At 40.5% G+C, this 16,378-nt stretch overlaps 1 protein-coding gene across 3 annotated transcripts in view; it reads right to left on the reverse strand.

Annotated features, from left to right (window-relative positions):
* The window catches only part of NTF4 (neurotrophin 4), a 215,498-nt gene that overhangs the window by 30,921 nt on the left and 168,199 nt on the right, over positions 1 to 16,378 (reverse strand). For 2 of the 3 annotated variants that reach the window (XM_082274399.1, XM_082274400.1), the window contains exon 2: positions 7,599 to 7,727. The exons of the other annotated variant lie outside the window; for it this stretch is intronic. The gene's annotated coding sequence lies outside the window, so the exon portion shown is untranslated. The remainder of the gene's footprint in view (positions 1 to 7,598; positions 7,728 to 16,378) is intronic. 3 annotated transcript variants of the gene reach the window in all.

A 16,378-nucleotide genomic window follows, 5' to 3' on the forward strand; every position in this document is an offset into this window, starting at 1 on the left:
AGGTAAGTCTTTCATAATACTAGCACATTATAATATTGCTTTGCAGGAGGAAACTTTTTATTTTTTAATGCTAAAGAGTTTAATACTATAGCACAGGAGTTCCCAAACTGTGGGTCGGGACCCACTGGTGGGTCGCGAGCTGCATTTGAGTGGGTTGCGATGAGCCGGAAATCACTGAGAGCGGGCCTGCTTAAATTGTGCTGTGCGAGCCTGCGCAAATTACAGAGAGCCTGAACAGTCAAATCGCGATGGATTCAGGACCCCGCCCATGCAGTTTATGGAGGCTGGTCTGCATTTCCCACGAGGAGGATACTTGCATCAGTGAGTACGTATGTTGGCTGTTATATAGGATATGTTCATAGGGTGCAGAGCCAGCTCCTCGGTCCTGCTGGCAGCAGCGGTGGTGGCCAGACTGGTGGCAGGATTCACTCAGCTATAGCGGGCAGAGACGGCAGCCTCTGTATCATAGGAGGACCAGGTGGCCTGGCGGTGTCAGGAGTTTATGGCAGCTTCTGTGACCCCAGTAGAGGATCTGAAGGAGAAGAGCCAGGACACCAAGACCAGCATAGAGCTCCTCATCATGGAGACTCTGGGTGAGGTGTGCTGGGCCCTGGAGAGGGCAAACAGGGGCTTCACCTTCACTGTGGACCGCTGGGAGAGGAAGGAGGGTGAGTGCCATATAGCCTTATATTTATTTAAATATTAAGTGTATTCAAAAATAAATTGATTGATATTTCTAACTTAACATCCCCCTCCCTTTAAAATATGCATTATTATTATTAAAATTTGCATTTATATAGCGCCAACAAATTCCGTAGCGCTTTACAATATTCAATCACAAGCAAGTGGGTCCTGAAAAATAACTGTATTCAGAAGTGGGTCTCGGCCCAAAAAAGTTTGGGAAGCCCTGCTATAGCATAACTGTTACTGTTGTCTTTGTGCACATGCAAAGGGGTGCAAAAAACACCACTAGCAGATCCATGCAGCGTTTATTATTTTTCCCTACAGACCTTAGTGCAGCTCTATTATAGTGCTTTAATTTAGAGCAGTGTGCAGCGACATAAAAGCAAATGCCCAAATCCTACATTCAGGACAAGTACTTTGGCACATTTTATGTCGATGCATGCATCTATAAACATGTATAAGCGGATGTACATTAATACTCGAGTACATGTATTCTAGAGAATGAAATGAAGCTCATGAAGAATTATATGCTTCTAGATGCTGTACGGACATACACGTGTCTAAATGTGGATAAACACAAGTAAGTTTTTTTGGCCATTTCATGGTGGATGTTTCTGACAGCAAGATCCAGCATAAATACGAGTATTTTAATTAGACCCACGTGTCTGAGCCCTTATGCAATTATGGTGGCGAGTCTGTGAACTCCTTGAATAGTCCAAAATTTATCAGGCTGCTATTTTGAAAATAATAGTGAGTTGGCAAGCCCGATACAGAGGGTACCAACATCTGCCCAACCTGTACTTCTAGAGATAATACCCACTCTAACATTTAACAGTAAATACTGAACCGGCAATGACCACTGAAACTCTTCTATTGCTCTCAACAGCAGTATGCATCTTCAACACTCTTCCAATGTCTATGGACCAGCACCAGTTTAAGTACGCTGATAAGCCTGAAAGATTTGCTTTAAGTGTGATAACCTGTTATATTCAATCTTATTTCATATAACTGAAAGAAGTATTTTACAAAGTAAGGCCGTAAAAGTGTTGCCTAGAGGCCCACGTGTTAACTGTAAATCTAAAACCAGGGACTGGTGGGATATGCACAAGATACTCCAACACTCTATTACAAGGATTTGTAAGCTTGTTTTGATTAAACTATGTGAGAAAGGCAATTGTCCATGACTGATTGTTTCACTTATGTGGAAGTGGTAAACATTCCAGCAGCCTTTGTACACCAGTTTTAATAACTATTTAAAGGAAATGTACAGTTTTTATGTATATATTGTACCTTTACATACTCTTTCCAGGAATTAAAACTGATTTATTTCTTTAAAATGACATAAAAAGTATTGCATATGAATATTTAATATTTACCACATGCAGCCAGCCAGCAGTTGGTGCACTCAAGTCAGTTATCCACCACCTCTGCTGAATTTAACTACTATGCTGTGAACAGGCAAACATGTAATTTGTTGTTTAGGACAATTCATAGCTGAATGATCTGAGGAAAGATCTGTCTTTAACTTTTAAGGTGCGGAATGTTTTCTAGGAGGCAATAAAGAGGTTAGCAGCCACTGCTGGGCTTTCCATTTAAAAAGCCCAATATTTAGGTAAAACATTTAGAGGAGATGTTTCAATATAGCCTCAGCAGGGCAAACTAAAACAGCAGCAATAAAACAGATGTACAATGTGATTGTAGCTTGGACATACAGTACAAGTGTAATGTGGCAATATTATATTTGTCTCCAAGAACTTCCTAACCACTTGCTGACCGCCCTATAGCAGTTTTACTGCTTCAGGGTGGCAGCTGTGCACAGGATCACACACATATATATATATATATATACGTGATTCTGCAGTTCCGCCTGCAGGGGGCGCATGCACCCCCACCGGCTGGGCCGTTAATGCTGTGATTCTTCACAGCCGAAGTCGATCTGTGGGTGCCAAGCACTCTGTCCTCTGTCCTCTGGCACCCGCCGATCATCGGTAAACAACACAGATGAGGACGTATTACTTTACTGAGAGAGTAGTGGATGCATGGAATAACCTTCCTGCAGAAGTGGTAGCTGCAAATACAGTGAAGGAGTTTAAGCATGCATGGGATAGGCATAAGGCTATCCTTCATATAAGATAGGGCCAGGGACTATTCATAGGATTCAGATATATTGGGCAGACTAGATGAGCCAAATGGTTCTTATCTGCCGACACATTCTATGTTTCTATGTTTCTATCTGCCTGTAAACAAGGCAAATCGCTGTTCTGACAGGGGGGGTGGATGTACTCTGTGTTCATGCAAAGCAGGGACTAGAATCCATCTCTTCCCCTTGTAAAAGCAGCAAATACAGTACGCATGAACACTGGCTAGGCACACAGTTAACCTTTTGATCACCCTAGTTGTTTAACCACTTTCCGGCTAGTGTTATTAGTACAGTGATAGTACATATTTTTAGTACTGATCACTGTATAAGCGTCGCTGGTTCCCGCAGAGTGTCAAAAGTGTCAGTTAGTGTCCAATTGTCTGCCGCAATAACGCAATCCCACTATAAGTTGCAGATTTCCGCCATTACTAGTATAAAAAAATTCCATAAATATATCCTATAGTTTGTAGGTCTATAACGTTTGTGCAAACCAATTAATATACGCTTATTGGGATTTTTTCCCCTAGAAATATGTAGCAGAATACATATTGGCCTAAATTTATAGACATTTTTTAAATTTTTTTATTGGATATCTTTTTTAGCAGAAAGTAAAAAATATTGTTGGTATTTTTTTGTTTATAGCGCAAAAAATAAAACTGGTAATCAAATACCACCAAAGAAAGCTCTATTTAAAGGAAAAAAATGACATAAATGTTATTTGGGTACAGCTTTGCACGACCGCGCAATTCTCAGTTAAAATACCGCAGTGCCGTATGGCAAAAAGTGGCCTGGTCATGAAGGGGGGTAAATCTTCCAGAGGTCAAGTGGTTGTCTCCAGGAACTTCTTAAATATCTCAAATCGTTACATAACTGTTTTTGATCTTTGCATAAGTATCACATTTGGCTGTCTAGAATTGCAGGCATCGGCCACAAACACAAAATGCATCACATATCTTTTGCTACATAAGAGGCCACTACAAATGTGCCAGCTTGGCAAATCTTTTCCACTATACCTTGGCCGCATCCTATATTAAATGTTTGGTAAATAGTGATGATGAAAAAAGTGTATGAATAGATCGGTCTAGAATATTAAAAACATTAAAAATTTACCAAAAACATTATAGCTCCCATTTAATGAGTAAAAGATCAATATACAAAATAGTTCCAGGTTTTTTGTCAAAGCTTAATTGAACAACCTAAAATTAGAAGCTGATTGGCTACCATGCCATCTGCACCAGATTTTGCACTCTTCAGTTTTAGTAAATCAATTCCACTCATCCCAAAGCAATCAACCAAAAATAATAGTTCACTGCTCTGAATGCATTACCAAAAAGATGTGAGATGAAGCTGTGTGATGACATTCATTATAAACTGTATAATAACAAAAGCATAATATAATGATAAAAACATTAATGTATTAACTAAAATCAAGTACCCTAAAATGTAATTATACAAGCAATTTTGTAATGTAATGTTATAAATCATTATGAGAAAAGCAAAGAAAAAAGGATTTTGAAGGTGCCATTCTTAACCCTGAATAAATGAATTCTTGGTTTATTTAAAATACAAAAATAATTGTATTTGTTACAAAAATTCGTTAAAAATATCTATATCCATTCAATAAACAGAAGTTTCCAAAAATATCTTTATGAATAAAAACATTTCAATGCAGTTACATATAGTGAATACTCGGCTGATTATGAAATACAAAAATAATTTTATTCGTTACAAAAATTCCTTAAAATATCTATAGCCATAAAAACATTTCAATGCAGTTACCTAATGCATGTAGGAGGCTCCCTAAGAAAGGTGCTCATTCTGCTAAGCCATAGCTCATAAGTATACATATAGAAAATGATATTCAATGTAGATTTTGGTATAATGACTGTATTAAGCCAGACTGCAAAAGACAATTGGGCGCCGGTAATTGTCTTCTGCAGTCTGGCCTAATACAGTCATTATAACAAATGTACAGTAAATATTTTCTATATGTATACTTATGAGCTATGGCTTAGCAGAATGAGCGCCTTTCTTAGGGAGCCTCCTACATGCATTAGGTAACTGCATTGAAATGTTTTTATGCCTATAGATATTTTAAGGAATTTTTGTAACAAATAAAATTATTTTTGTATTTCACAATCAGCCAAGTACTCACTTCTTTAGGGTTAAGAATGGCACCTTAAAATCCACCAACTGGTGTGAAAAAGTCCCAAAATGTAGCTAGTAAGGCAGAGTTAAGTGATGGGTAGGTTGTAAACCCCCCTCCTCCCCCCTGCTAGCACAACTCCACCCCCCCCCCCAAAAAAAATGTCCCTGTCTAGAACAAATGCCCTCCCCAAAATCCCCCCTCTTAGCACAAATCCACTTGCTGACACAAATCCCCTCTGCCAGCCACAAACCCCCCCTTCCTAGATCCCCCCTCTTTGCCCATGACCCAAGTCCTGTACAATCTGACCATGAAAGCGTTACTGTGTTAAGTTCTGTGTACAAAGAGGAGGGAGAGCACATACTCCTCTGGCCTCTCTCCACCTCTATGCTGTTTTCTGTACTTTTGTCTGCAAAACTGAAAGCTGTGTCCCACCTGCCCTTAGCAACCGATGACATCATCAGTTGGTAGGACACAGGCAGGCAGCTTAAACAGCTTTCACTTTTGCTGGCAAAAGTACAGATAACAGCATAGAGGAGGAGAGAGCAGGAGGTGAAACAGGATGTGCTCTCCATCCTCTTTGTACAAAGAACTTAACACAATAACCCTTTCATTGTTGGACTGTACAGGGCTTTGCGTCATTTTGCCGCAGCACCCCTAGGGACTCTTTGCAGAACCCCATTTGTCAACATGGCAGTGCAAGTCAACATAGTGGGGTTGATTTACTTAAGGCAAATAGACTATGCACTTTGCAAGGTGCAGTAAAACTTAGTAAATGAGCTTAGTAAATGAGTAGAAGCTCTGCTGACTTCCATCATTCAATCATGTGCAAGCAAAAATGCTGTTTTTTACATTTTCCTTGCACGTAATTGGGTATTTTTTGCAAAGGGAAGCTTTACCTCATTTACTAAGCTATGGAGCAACTGCCCTTGCAGAGTGCAACTGCATTTTGTAAAGTGCACAGTTTATTTGCCCTTAGTAAATCAACCCCTAACTCTATCCCCCAGCTTGCCCCAAATCTAAACATCCAGAACAATAGCATACACATAGAAAGAGACAAACCGAGAGAGAACCAAAGCAAGACGAAAGAAAAGGGGAAAAAAATGGGGGGGGGGGGGGGTTGAAGGTTAAGGATGAGAAAGAGGAGGGGGAGAGGATTAGGGATAGGGAGAGCCAGAGCTACCATGTCCACAGCACCAAGACAGCCAAACAGGGGGTCCTAAAATATTGGACAAGTCCACACATCTGCCGCCAAAAAGGATTCACAGTCTCGACAATACGTATAGAGAGTCCAATGAAACCAGGTGTTCCTGATTGTTTCCTCAGTGCCCTTGAATGCCTCCATGAGGCTTTCCATGCAGTGAATTTCGGCTACCTTTGAGAGCCACATCAAAGGCGACGCAGGAGCTTCTGGCTTCCAGAGGGCTGGGTTACAGGCCCTAGCAGCAATCAATAAACAGGTGTGGCCTGGTTAGTTAAGCACAAGGAATGAGGTCTAAGGCCTTGTTTAGAGAAGGTCTATGAAGGTCCTACTATGTAGTAAGTTTACAAACCAAAACATTACCTACCCTTAGTCAAATAGAATAGGTTCATCGATTTATGGTTAAAGTGGATCTTTAGGCAAATGGTTAGATACACACTTCTGTAGGTCAGATAACTCTGCTACTTTCTGGTTTAATAGCATTCTTTGGGTCAACTTTACTTTTACCTAAATTGTTTCCTTGGCCAGTGATAATGTTCATTCACTGTGCAATGTGGAGGCTGAAAGTGGCAGAGTGATACAGGAAGCCGAATTGCTGTAACAGGAATTATGTGTGATACCTGTCTGGCTGTGCAAAGTCAAGAATGTGAGTAAATCGCAAGATCGGCTGTGCAGAATTACAAAAATTACAAATCATTTAGAAGGTAAACACTAAACATATTGTATATGTATTTCAACTGTGTATTCACCATTTGCCTGGAATTTCAATGTCATGAACACTAAAACCAGTAGAGTTTCATCCGATTTTCTAACGGGGTTGAATTGATGATCGCTTTCAATGGTGACAATAAAAATTCTAAAGGACAGGGTGGAAATGTTTTTTTCAAATGAAAAAAATTCAGTGAATGTGGTTTTCATTCAGAAAAATTGTACACATTGGAAATAGGATCTTATATGCCCATAGGAAATCCGTTTCATACATCTAGAATTCATACATTCAATTCTAGATGTATGGTCTGGATAACATTTTATGGGCTTTCAAATTAAACTATTTGATTCTAGATGTATAGTATGGATAACATTTGATGGGCTTTCAAATGAAATTATTTGACTCTACATGTATGGTCTGGATAACATTTTATGGGCTTTCAAATGAAATTATTTGATTCTAGATGTATGGTCTGGATAAAATTTTATGGGCTTTCAAATTAAATTATTTGACTCAATAATGGCAAGATCCAATGCTCTGATGAATGTTTTTTTTTTTCTAGAAACAAAATTTTGCCATTGTATGGCCAGCCTAAGAGTGCACTGAGGGGCCACAGAAACCACTACAATGTGCCACGGATGACCTGGGGTTTACATGCAGTATTTTACATAAAAGAATTGTACAAGGCAAAAGCCTTTCTGGTCTGAATGATCCTTACCTCTATTTACACACCTCTCATTCACTTGTTATCATGGGGCAGCAAATCCCTCTAACAGTAAACTGAGCAAACAGAATTCTCCTTTCATCTCCAACGCATTAAATGCTCCTTACAACCTTGGAACAAAATCTGTTGAAAGATCATAGCCAAGTGTTAGACAATGGGAGATTTCTTTATTCTTTTTTACTTATTCAGTGACAGATGCTGTTTAACAAATTCACATAGACAGGAGTTACCTTGCAGGTGCTTCAATGACATGAGCGCAGTCAAGTAGTGCCTAGCATAAAGCGGCTTCCCTGGGCTGTACTAATCTACAGGGTCTTGCTCCGATCTGATCTCTAGTCAATGAATAGGACATACTGAGGGCAGAACAACATTCCCAACACTGAGTCACCCAGGACAATAGGCAGGTATAAGCTGTCAAACAAACCAGGTTTTTCATGCTTATTAAACCATGGTCAGAGCAGGTGATTTCAAACCGGAGGAGAAAAACAAGGACTGTACCTCAAAAAGCGCGCTGATTCAGTGCAAATATTTACTTACGCAACAAGATCAAAATATTTACAAGTGGCAAATACAATGTGTTAGGCTGGGTTCGCACAGTCGTGGTTGTAGAACAGAATCTAACACCTGTGTTGTTGGGGGTGAATGGGGCACAATGCAAACAATAGGCAGCTACTGCAAAATATAGCATTCAATATTGGGCTGACACACCGCAGGAACCTGATTGCCCACCATTAATGTGGCTAACAAGGTGTTCGGCTCACTGCACAGTTTTAGACCCGTCATTGGGGTTGAGTTACTAAGGCAAAAAGACTGTGCACTTTGTAAAGTGTAGTTGCACTCTGCAAGAGCAGTTGCTCCTGAGCTTAGTAAATGAGTAGAAGCTCTGCTGACTTCCACCATCCAATCATCCAATCATGTGCAAAGAAAAATCCTGTTTTTTTTTTTTTCCTTGCGATTGGGTGCTCTTTGCAAAGTGAAGCTTTACCTCATTTACTAAGCTCTGCAGCAACTGCGCTTGCAGGGGGTAACTGCACTTTGCAAAGTGCACAGTCTATTTGATTTTAGTAAATCAACGCCATTGTGTAAGCAAAGCCTTAAGGGTCTTACACACAATGAAAATATCGGACTAATGATTGACCGTTTTTTTGCATGTTAGTCTCCATATCTAAAATAAAGAGGTTACTCAATTTACGAAAATTCTCATAAGACGGAATACAACTTCAGAAGTGATGTAATGTATTGTATCAAAGGGAAGAAAAAAACTACATCTAAAAAAACTGTGAAATCAAATAGTCAAATGTGAAAAAGTAAAAGAACAATAATCCAAGCTGCAAATCGACCGTGAGACATACAGTATATACAGTTATAACATATTCAGACCATAAAGAGTTGTGCTATGCATACTTTGAATACAACAGAACAATACATCGATAATTGCAAAGATATATGGGTATTGTAGGAGACAAACGTATCCAATTAATAAATAAACCACACTACCACTTATTTGGATAAATCATGGCTGCGGCTTTATTATTGGTTTTACCCAACTTATAATTAACCATTAAACACACTACTGAATACTTTATTCATTTCACATCAAAATACAGAATCCTTAAAACATGGCCCAGCCACTACGGCTCGAGCCTAAAATCCTTTACTTTAAACAAAGGTTATACATTATCCCCCCTTGTCCTTTATTCTCATGGAAAGGGGGTCCCACCACATAACAACCCACGACGAGGGATCGGTGGGTGGGAAGCTATCCTGGTCAGATTCTTCTTTGACTGGCAATAACCTCATCCCAGAGCCCCTTTTTATAAGAAATCCCAGGAATTCCAGAAGCTTCTAGGGGTCAGGTGACCCAGTAAACCAATCCTGGATCACCTTTCCCAGATTCTGGAATATTCCTGGGGGTCACCTGACTCCACTGCCCAATCAGAAGCTTTATACCTCACAAAACCTATTGGGGAGCTTAAAACTGTTGCCTCCACAATCCCATGAGGAAAGGGGGGCCTCGAAACTGACTTTACCCCCTTTTTCCTTACATTCCAGTGAAGCCAAAATTGAAAACTGTGAATCATAAATTGCGAAAAAAATTTGTGAAAAATAGAAAAAAGTATATACAAATAAATAGAAATAAAGTCCTTCTCATATGTGACCAGAATGTTGAGATGGTTGAATATAGTCACCATTCATCATCGAAATGTGAAATCATGACTAGGACACTACTAGGACACCACCACCTGCATATGGTAAAAATGCCTGCTTACCAGCTATATAACGGAAGATCAGCAGTGCTTGCGGCTATGTACCCAGCCAGGGCCTTTTAATACAGTCCTTAAGTAATCCCCTCTGGGCCAAAAGTGCAGGTCATCCAGATATAGCCTCCATAATTTGTCCCAAAAATATATATATAAGAACTCCACATAGTGTAAAATCCTAAGTTTGCTTTATTAAAAAAGGTAAGATATGCACTTACATCAATATAATAGTTACACGCCTTAAAAAACAACCTTGCCGGCCCGGCAAAGCACAACACTCACTTCTGGGGATCAGAGAACGCGATGACGTCAGCACATTGCTCCGCCCTATGCGTATTGTCACAGAATGATGTCGTTTGGGGCACCAGAGTTCATGTAACAAAAATGTATTTCCACCTTTGCCATCAATTAAAAAAATGGCTGTGTGTTCTATTCAGACAGCATACCCAAAAATAATAGTAACAAAAAAAAAAAATATGCCTCTTATATAAGTGTGCTTTTGGAGCAGGCCTCGAGCAGACTGCAAGTTACTATGAACAATTTGAAATGAGAGCAAACTCAAACTGTCCCCAGTGACAAAGAGGGACACACTGAGTTTCTCTTTATTAAGATACAATGGAGAAGCTCAGCTTCTAGATTGCTAAGCATTTGTTAGGACATTTAGAGGTTGGTTTACTAAAGGCAAATAGACTGTGCACTTTGTAAGTGCAGTTGCACTTAGTAAATGCGGTGAAGCTTTACTTTGTAAAGAATACCAAATTAGGTGCAAAGAAAATAAAAAAAAAAATAAAAAACAGTATTTTTGCTTGCATATGATTGAATGATGGAAATCAGCAAAGCTTCACCACATTCACCGAGCTTTGGAAAATTGGTGAGCCAATCACACAAGCAGGAAATTATGTTTCTGGGGTGTGGTCAGAACAAATTCTGTGTACAGAACACCTCCAGGTAGCCATATTGCATTGCATTTTCAGAAAATTACAGCAGTTACAGATTGAAAAAAAATAAAAGAAAAAATGTAATTTTTAATAACATTTAATTGCAAGTTTTGTCGCAATTGTATACACTATATTTTTTTTCTTTATTTGCAAATTTTTTCCCCCCACGAAAATGGAGTTTTCCTTTTAATAAATCAACCCCTTAGTGCTCAAATCATCTTTACAACTGATAATGAGGTCTGCCAGAACAGTATAGACAGGGTTGATGTTGGTAAACTCCCCAGGCCCCCTATGCATAGCAGAGCCTCCTCTGTACAGCAGAAGAAAGCTTCCGTTTTGGAATTTTCAGAAAACTGCAAGTAAAGTGTAAATTTTTAACTATATTTTTTTTTTGGTTATGCTACTTGAATGACAAGATGTTACAAATATAAAGTAGGTGTTCTCCCAATTTGGCTGCAAAAGTGGAAATACATTTTAAACATAACTTATTGCCTCAGCTTTTCCTTTTTTTTTAAGAGCTGTCATCACAGTTTAAGACACGTGTAAACACTGCTCTGTTTATAATCTGCTTGTTTAAGTCTGCACTATAACTGCAGACAAGGAATGAGAAGAAGGAAGTCATGTGCTCCACATACCTGATTGATAATGTCAGCGATAAAAGATAATTTTTATGTGCCATGCACTCATGCAATCAATGTAGGTCACAAAGTGCTTGACGCAGTCTGTCCCTGCATAAGTCCATTCCACCATTACTGATTCTTGATATCTTCCTTCTTCTTTGTCCTGGTCTGAAGATACCTGCTCTATACACTCATACCTGCCAACTGTCTTTGCAAATAGGAGCCTGTCCCGGGTAATTTACACTGTCCCTGTTAATCAGGGACAATGTCAATCATTTAAAAAAAAAAAAAATTTTGTTCCACACAGTGTCGCTCTCATCCTAGCTATGTGTTGTTGTTCTGACAGCAGGTTGTCTCTCTCTCTCGGTGCCCGCTCACTCTTCTCGTCTGTCGCAAATTTAACGTGTCACCGGAGCCAGGGTGTCAGCATGGTGCACTTTCCGAAATCCGCCAGCAGGGGGAGGCAGAGCACCTTCCGACAAGCTGACACTTTAGAATTGCAGGAAATTGTGATGAAAAATTTAAACTTTAGGCAGAAGTAGTGCAGCTGAATGAGAGAATTATTCCAACTCTGCTACTTTGGCCTCAAGTTTTCAATTCCCTTTTCAATTTCCTGTAATTCTCTCTTTATGAAGTAGACCCTATAATCTGATAAGTAGGCGGAGATTAATTATGCAGAGTGGGTGGAGCTTCAGGGAAGTGGGTGTGGTAAGTAATTGATATCTGTGCTGCAAAGTGTCCCTGGAAATTTTTTTCAAATGTTGGCAACTATGTACACTGTAGATATGTTTTCATACAAGGGCAAGTAACAGTTTGTGATCTACATTTGCTATGGAGCACGTAAATCCTTCATAGCTCCTGGCAATGAAGACCATGGATCAAACATCTGGATAGAACAGGTAACTTAATTCATGTCTGCAGTTACAGTGTAAACTGAAGACACGCTGAATGTAAACAAAGTAGTGATGACAGCTCTCAAAGAACAAGGAAAAAGGCAGATGTAAGACATTATATCTGAAAAGCTGGTATTCCAGGATACAATAAAAGAGCTAATGTGGGGTAGTGCCTCCTCTGGTTCGGCTGCTAGGTTAAATGTCCTTTATGGCTTCACTGGGGTTTATTTACTAAAGCTGGACAGTGCAAAATCAGGCTCAATTCTGCATAGAATCAAATCAGCTTATAACCTCAGCTTGTTCAATTAAGCTTTGGCAAAAATACCTGGAAGCGGGTTGGTTTCTATGCAGAAAGGAGCCTGATTCCAAACCCCACTGTGGTGAGTGGAGCACTGATTGATTGTTTTGGTCTGTTCAGGGTTTCCTGAGCTGAGAGTTTGATTCCTCCCATCTGCCTCTGAAAGAAGTTTCCAGAGTATAGGGCAGAGAGATTCACACGATCATTGTGAATATTTATCTATTTATTAAAGGTACTTATGTAGCGCTATCAATTTACACAGTGCTTTACTTATACTCAGGGTTTTTTATCAGCGGGAACGCGGGGAACACAGTTCGGGCACCTCCAGAACTGAATGTATGTAATGGCAAGGGGTGCTGGAGTGTGCTGCAGGGTCTATTGATACTGGTTGCTAGGGGGTCTATTGTTGCTGGAGGGAATCTATTTTTGCAGGGGGGTCTATTGTTGCTGGTGGGGGATATATTATTCCTTGGGGGTGGGTCTTATGTTGCTGAGGGGTCAGTTGTTGCTAGGGGGGATATACTGTTGAGGGAGGGGTCTAATGTTGCTGGCTGCTGAAGGGTCTATTGATGCTGGGAGCAGGGAGATTTTCTGTTGCTGCTGAGGGTCTATTGTTGCTGGGGGGAGAGGTATATTGTTGGAAGTGGTCTATTGGGGGATTTGATGTTGATGGGGGGTTTATTGTTGCTGGCTGCATGGGAATCTATTTCACTGCTTTTCTTGTTATGACTGACAAATTTCATGCAAATTACTTAGCACCACAAATGTTACTTGGTTCTGTTTTCTTTAAAAAGGGCGATACTGGGAGGTGGTTAGGGGTTGGAATCAAGGGACAGTGCTCAAAGGTGGGTAGGAGCAGAGACAAGTAGTGACTCTGAAAGGGGCAGTTCCTGCACTATTCTATGGGGGAAAAAGCCCTGCATTTACTGTATATTATACATTTACATCAGTCCCTTCCGTCAATGAGCTTATAATCTAATATTCCTAATTGACATTCATACATACACAATTTAGACATCAGGCAATTACCCTACCAGTATGTCTTTGGAGTGTGGAAGGAAACTGGAGTATAAAGAAAAAATCCACACAGGCACAGGGAGAACATGCAAACTCCAGGCAGGTAGTGTTTTGGTTGGGATTCAAAACGATAACCCTAGTGCTGCTGGGTGGAAGTGCTAACCACTTAGCCACTGTGCCCCACCCAATCCCCGGAAGGAGGCATCCAGAAGGTGGCTGGGGAGGTAATCAATTTTTAGGAAGCCTTGCCAGAGTGTCCCTTCCCCTCCAGGGAGGGTTTCAGTTCTATTTGGACTGCTGCCCCTGTGGGCAGCATTACTAAGGAAAGAAATTGCAGTCTGGGCCTCAGCAGCTGCTGGGCTGAGGGTCTGGAGAAGATTGTTAAAGATTACATTTGTCTGAGGGCACTGCCTTGAAGTCCTGGTCTGGGGAAGGATCATTTTATCTTCCTCACTGAGGATCTAGCTGCGGATGCTGGGTGGCAGACAGCTCCTGGCACTCTGTGAGGAAAGACCTTGTGGGAACTATTAGTTGTGCAAGTGCCAGAAGCTGCTTTATGGACTAGGACTCAGTGCCATCTTGAGAGCATTAAAGGGCCCCGGGCAACGCAGTGCACTGGGGCCCTGCCTACACAATCACCCACGAGAATAAAAATGCAAATTATCGATAAGGCGATATTTATTGGTACAGCAGTGCCAGGCTAATGACAGCTTCCAAGTTCGGCGGCTGGGTCCGTTGAACACACACACCGACGGGAGTCAGACTCGACTGTCCTGTGTGTGCCTGTTCCTGGACAGGCATTCCTGTAGTTATGGGCTCCCCCTCCACGGTCGAAGTGGCCTGACAGCAGCGCAGGGCCGACAGGTGCTTGCCACCTGCTAAGTTCGTTGGCAGGATACACACGGGTATCAGGACTAATGCTTGGCTGGGGCTGGGTCGCTGGGCAGGTGGGGCCCCCCGGGCAAGTTGGGCCCTCGGGGAACTGCCCAGCGTGCCCATTCGGTAAGAAGGCCCTGCTGGGACTGCTGCTACAGGGTCTTAAATTACTGGCCACTCCCTGGTACCTCCAGCAAAGGCTGCTATTTTTGAAGATTAGCTAGGAGTTTGTTCTCCCATTATTGCCATTGATTGTTTTGGAGTATCCTGTGACCCTAAACCCCCCTCTTGGCAAAGGTATTTAGCAATAAATAGTAAAAAGACACTCCCTAGACTTAGCTTGAATTGTTGGTGTGTGTGGGACAGTAGTTGTGTGACTGGCAGCCTCTGTACTACATCTGAGGACCTGAGTACTTTCTCAGTAGCCCCCTGGGGCTACAGTGTTTTAAATGTACATTTATCCTTTTAATTGTTCTATCAATTTAGATGTGTCTTGCAGAGATCTTTACATTTTCAACTTTTAACCACTCACTATAGCCTTTATAATCTTTCTTTTTTTAAACTATACTTTAAAGTGTCAGCTTGTTTTTCTCCTCTTTTGTAGCATTGCCAGCTTTATATTCCACATTAATAAAATGCAGTCCGGGGATCAATGCATTCTAGTGTATAATAACTTGGCGTTGGTGACAAATGTGTGGGTGACAGGTTTATGCTATAAGTTTTTATGCAGATTTCATGGTGGCGGAGGAAGTGTGAACTCAGGGTGGAGGACACAAAACTATGACAGGAGTTACACTTCCCCTGTCAAAGAAACATGTTTGCACTGCGGGGAAGAAAAACAAAAAGATGACAGCTATGATTTAAAGATAATTGATTTTTACGCATTTGGAACTATTTCACAGTGTAGCCGACAGAGACTTAAAGCATCACTTTAAATGACAAATTATCTGCTGAAGAAACAAAACATATAAGATTATAGGAACAATTCATTCATATCATCTACACTTTAAGCCCCATTCACACGTGAGCGGTTTTCAGCTTGTTTCACTACGCCTCACTGCGCTCAGCATGCACAATCCTACTCTCTTTCCCTGTTCACACTTGTACACTCAGCTGCCTAAAGCTCAATGCTCCAAAAAAATACATGCTCTTTTTTTTTCAAACATTTTTGGCCTCGCAGACTTAAAGGGAGCACCTTTAAAGTTCACTTTTTAACCACTTGACCTCCGGAAGATTTACCCCCCTTCACGACCAGGCCATTTTTTGCCATACGGCACTGTGTTACTTTAACTGACAATTGTGTGGTTGTGTGACACTGTACCCAAATAAATGTATGGCATTAAATGTAAATTAATAAATAAATGTATGTCATTTTTTACCCCACAAATAGAGCTTTCTTTTGGTGGTCGTTGATTACCTCTTCGATTTTTATTTATTGCACTGTAGACAAAAAAATTCAGACAATTTTGAAAAAAAAAAAAAAAAACATTTTTTTTTAACTTTCTGTTAGAAAACATATCCAATTTAAAAAAAATGGAAAAAAAATCCAATTTCTTCATAAATTTAGGCCAAAATGTATTCTGCTATATATTTTTGGTAAAAAGAAATAAGAGTATATTGATTGTTTTGCGCAAAAGTTATAGCATCTACAAACTAAGGGTCTTTTCACACGGGTGTTCCGTATGTCCATTTTTCCTCCCATCCGTTTGGGGAAGAAAAACGTACATAATGTATGTCTATGGGATTGCGGACGACCATCCGCTGACATCAGTTTTGCGTCCATTACGTTCAGTTCAGTTTTTTGAGACGGAAGAGAACCCTATTTTTCTTCTGTTTAAAAAATGTAACGGACGCAAAAACGGATGTCAGCG

This window comes from Pelophylax lessonae, assembly GCF_965119305.1.
Source record: "Pelophylax lessonae genome assembly, chromosome: 12".
NCBI lineage: Eukaryota > Metazoa > Chordata > Amphibia > Anura > Ranidae > Pelophylax > Pelophylax lessonae.